This window comes from Nipponia nippon, unplaced genomic scaffold, assembly GCF_047370975.1.
Source record: "Nipponia nippon isolate SJK-2023a ecotype South Korea unplaced genomic scaffold, ASM4737097v1 scaffold_5, whole genome shotgun sequence".
Lineage (NCBI taxonomy): Eukaryota > Metazoa > Chordata > Aves > Pelecaniformes > Threskiornithidae > Nipponia > Nipponia nippon.
This window is the reverse complement of record NW_028262369.1, coordinates 100,173,935-100,178,603: the sequence shown is the minus strand read 5'-3', so window position 1 is coordinate 100,178,603 and position 4,669 is coordinate 100,173,935.

Here is a 4,669-nt window from a genome sequence, read left to right as displayed (position 1 = left end):
CACTGTAGGAAATAATTAGGTTGCAAGTTCTGGAGGCTTTAATACGGCTGAAATTATATAACTATCTTTGCATTCCCTGTATGGTCCTATTTAATGCAGTAGGCATTGATGTCGCTAGCTGTCAGGAAGCAAAATGAAAAATAGTTTTAATAGCTGCTCTTTGACCTGTTTTATATTTTATGTCAATTATAACAGCACACAACCATGCATAATTATGAAGCATAGATGCATTAAAATGTACACATAATTTGTGTTCTTATGGCAACCATTGCATTAGGATCTAGAAAACAAACTGATGACTTCCTATTGTTCCGTCGCTTTAATATCAAATACGCAAGAGTTTTGTCTGTCTACTCGCTTTGTGCAATTTAAAAAAATATTCTGAGAGACAAACAAAAATCAGCATGTAAGTGTGCATCTGCCATCTGTACCGAGTCGCAAACTACAGGGAACAGCATTCCCCACAGCTGCTGAATTAACACAGCCACGCGTGCAAACAGCCAGGGCTGAGTTTTGAAACGAGCTGTTCCAGTCAGGCTGGAAGCTGTTTGCTGGTCCAGAGGAGATCCCCAACAGTGCTGTGGCTTCGCTTGGGTCTTAAACAGGAGCAACTGTTTCTCTGGTTTCAATGGGGACAGTCCTCCTATCTTTTGAAGCAAGCTGATAAAGATGAAAACATCATCTAAGACCTAAAAAAATGTAACGTGCTAAACCAAAATTGCACAGTAAGTGCCTGGGTTTAAAGGTGACTATTTAAAAAATAGTCCTCGGGTCTTGTTCCCGACACAGAACATACTTGTAGGTAAAGCAGAAAATGTAGACGTGTTCACACTACAAAAAGAATATCATCACAAAGCCTTTGCAGAGAGATGCTCTGAAGCGAAGGAATCCGCATCTTCTGCAGCGCGTTCCAGGATGCCACCAATAACTGCCAGACAAGCGAGTACTCTCATGTCCTTTGAGGCGCTATTAGGGAAGATGCTGAGATCACGGGTTTATTCCTCTGCTGCAGGAGGCATCTGAACCGCCTCAGGGAACACGCTTCCCACCTGGAGCGTGCCCGCTCGCGCCGCAGCCCGCATCGCTGCTGTGGTGCCTCCCTGCCCCGGGACCGTGAGGAAGCTCACGCTTCGACTGCAGATCTTACAGACGCTTCCAAACGCTCCCGTTTCCAGTGCTGGCATACGTCAGCCCCTGGCTTCTGTCGTAAAGGCAAGTTCTTGGAGTGTTTTTTAAAAAAAAACGAAACCTGTGAAATCCGGAAAATTCATCCTCTGCAAAACCAAGCCGTGCCGTATTTTAACTGGGATCTTTGTTACTGAAGTCATCCGCTCGTCCCACCATCTGCAAAAGGCTGCAGGAACAGACAGGGCACGGTGACGGTGGTGCCAGTATGGGAGAGTCCCCGCACGCGCTCTGGGTTTGCAGGAAGCCCAGCTGAAGAAGAGAGAAATGCAAAACGCACCCGTAAGCGCACGCAAACATCTGCCTTGCAGCTGGCCCCTTACCCGGCTCCACCGCTGGCCTGGGCGGGAAGGCCGTCGGGTCCGGCCTGGGAACACCCGTGCACGTGGCCTCACCGCTTTATCGGTGTGAACCCAGCATCTGAAGAGGAGGATTTAGAGACCGGCAGAAACCCCACACGTGCTGCAGACCTTCCCTGGACAGCGATCGATGAGCCCGCGCACGCAGAGCAGAGCTGGCACACAGCACTGCGCGTTTACTTAGCACGTTTAAGCCCAAACCACAGTCCCATTATTTGAAGAAAAGTTGGCAGATCAAACACCTTATACATCGATTCTTTCATAATGTATCCTTGTGCTCCGCATAACAAATCCATGCCTTTCTGAAAGGGCGTGTGGAATTTCATGGAAAATCATGTCTCGCGCGGAGTCCCTGAGGACAATTTTTTTTGGGTATCTATAAGTATCTTTCCATTTTAATCTATTTTAGAACACTAGCTACAGAACCCCGGTGGTTTCATTCGTACTAAAAATATACCTGCAAGATACGACTGTTACATTGTGCTTGACATTCCGGACAGGCCAGCGATGCTGAACGCCGCTCCCCAGCAGGAGGAAGGAGCGCTGCCTAGGAGGGGGGATAAGAGGAGGGCAGCGGTTTCAGTTCTCCGCAGAGCTGCCGCTTTGCACGGAGCCGTCAGGACCGGGAGAGCACCGCGGCACGAGCAATCCCTCCCGGCGCGGCGTGCGCCGAAGCTCGCACCTCGACGCGCAGGCAGGCTCTCGGCACGGGTGCCGCGCGTCTCGGGGCTGGCGTGGCAGGGTCACCCACCTGCGCGCGCTGTCGCCGCGCGCCGGGGGGCTGCAACGCAGCGCCGAGCGAGACGTTTTTCCCGAGAACACTTCAGCCTTTCGAGGTAAGGCTTAGCGCCGGTCTCACCAAAGCCAGGTCTGCCCTCCCCAGCACAAAGGATCTGAAGGTCTGCTGAAAGAGCGTGCCTGTGCTGGCGCGTAGGCTTCTCGCAGGGCAGAGGAGGGAAGGCTGCATCGCATAGCTCTGCTGAAAGCCAAGGCTTCAGTCAAAGCAGAACGGAGAGAGCCAGCGGAGCGCCAAGATTTTGCTCGGGTTGCTTAATCTCCACCCAGCACACGCGCTGCTTACTGCTGGCTGGAGCGGCTCCCCCAACTCGGGTTCAACTCCAGGCGGTGCAGGGGATTCATTCCTACCACCGCTGGCCTTTTCTCTGGAACAGCAAGCAGTGTAGCTAAACCCAAACTACTTCCCTTCAAGAATACACCAAGAATCAAGGGATGACGAAGCTGTTAGAGGGAAGTGTGTTACGAGACCTCCGCAGGGGTTTTTCCCCACCCCAAAACAGGCACGCTTACAGGGTAAGGGCAGAACACAGCGTCCTGCACCGCCTGACCAAATCCCCCCACCTCCTCCCACAAAGCCAAGTGCAAAGACGCCCAGCGGCTTCCTCGGGGTGCGCTGCCACGTCCCCGCTGCTGAAGCCACCCTTTTGGGGACAGACCGCCTGTGAAGACCAAGCAACGAGCACAGGTCTCCGCCGGAGCCCACCTCCCTTCTCACCCGAGCACGCCTCCGAGCAAAGCCGCAGACCCAACGCGCCATTCCCAAACAACAGGTATCTGTAAAAATCACCTCCCCAGCAATACGCTGCGGGTTGAGCACGGCATTGTCCCGGTAGCGCCTCAGCATTCCTTCTGGCTCACTGGTTTCTCTAATGGTATTTCTTTACGAATATATATATTTCAGAGCCTGGCAGAAGTTTTACTTGGTACAATTTCAAACGTAGAACATGACCTGCAATCTGCTTTCCACTTGCCTACGTATTTTCTTCATCATCAAGCTGGTTAATATGGCATCTTGGAGAACTACAACTCGCAAACTCTTCATTTTCTGACGTCCCTGGAGGTTGCTCAGCCACGGGCCCGGGCTGAGGCTGTTCAGACACGCGGCATGGCTGCGGGACACAGAGCTCGAGCCCACGAGCTGCAGGAGGATCCATCGCCTTCCCCCTCAGCAGCCCCTGGTGTATTTTCCCCAGGTCTGCGGACGGGCCTCCTGGCTCTGTCGAGTAACCTCATGGCTGGGAAATGCCACCTTCAACACAAGGAGCTCACCCCTAACAATTCCCAGGCACGAACGAGGTTTCAGCAGAAGGGCAGCTTCGGGCTTGGCTTTGGTTTGGTTTTTTGTTGTGTTTTTTTTTTTCTAATAAGAAGGAAAAGGAACTGATTTAGGGATTTCCCTTAGATTTGCTCTGGTTTACGTTCAAATATAACTAAGCAATTTAAAAAATAAAAAAAAAAAAGCTGAACTGTCAAGGCAGCCACCGAGACACCACTGCAGACCCGTAACACTGCGCATCCTTCACTCTGCCTATGGACGCTGCTGTCGTCTGTGCTTCTCTTACCCCTTCTGCCTGGATCCCCGAGCCGAACATAAAGGCAGCCCCGAACCGCGGGGCTGGCACGGGGCTCCGACTCGCAGTAACGAGGTTCCTAACAAGCCCAGGCAGGCGACCTGCCCAAACTTGCTTTTCTCCCATTAGGCACCGAGCTGGAGCGCCCTGGACGGGGGGAGACAACACCAACGCAGACCCTCTTTACCAGACTGCACCCAAGCAACCCAAAGGAGTGGCTAAAACATTTTTTTTTGCTTAGATTACGTTTTAAAAGTGGGTGTCCTGCTCTGTTTTCACACAGTTTGGGAAGTTTAAGAATATTACGTACAGGAAAGAGGAGAAGGAGGGCAACAGGCCGGCGACTGCCGTTAGTAACGAACACTCGTGGTGAGTGAACTTGGATGAAGATTTCTAAAACGCCCTAAAACAAACCTAGAAGAAAACTTCTCAGCCCCGTTTAATTTACACTGCATATACAGCTAGTAAGGAGTTTAAAGTTGCACTTTTCCTTCTTCAATGACTTTTGAAGTTGATTCTGAAGATTTGCACAAAATCGAGGTCCTGCCTGGAAGAGGAAAACCGAAAAATCGCCGTTTCCTTGTCCCCGCTCTCTGAAGCGAAGAGTCATTTGGTTATTTACGGACAATTCGTTACTCTTGATCTTAAAACATCGTCTGTGACCTTGGCACCGGGCTTCACCATGACCCAGAGGTGAGTTTGGATAATGCTGCGGGTAGGCAGGAATCGGAGGAGGCCTTGGAGCAGTTTTCCCCC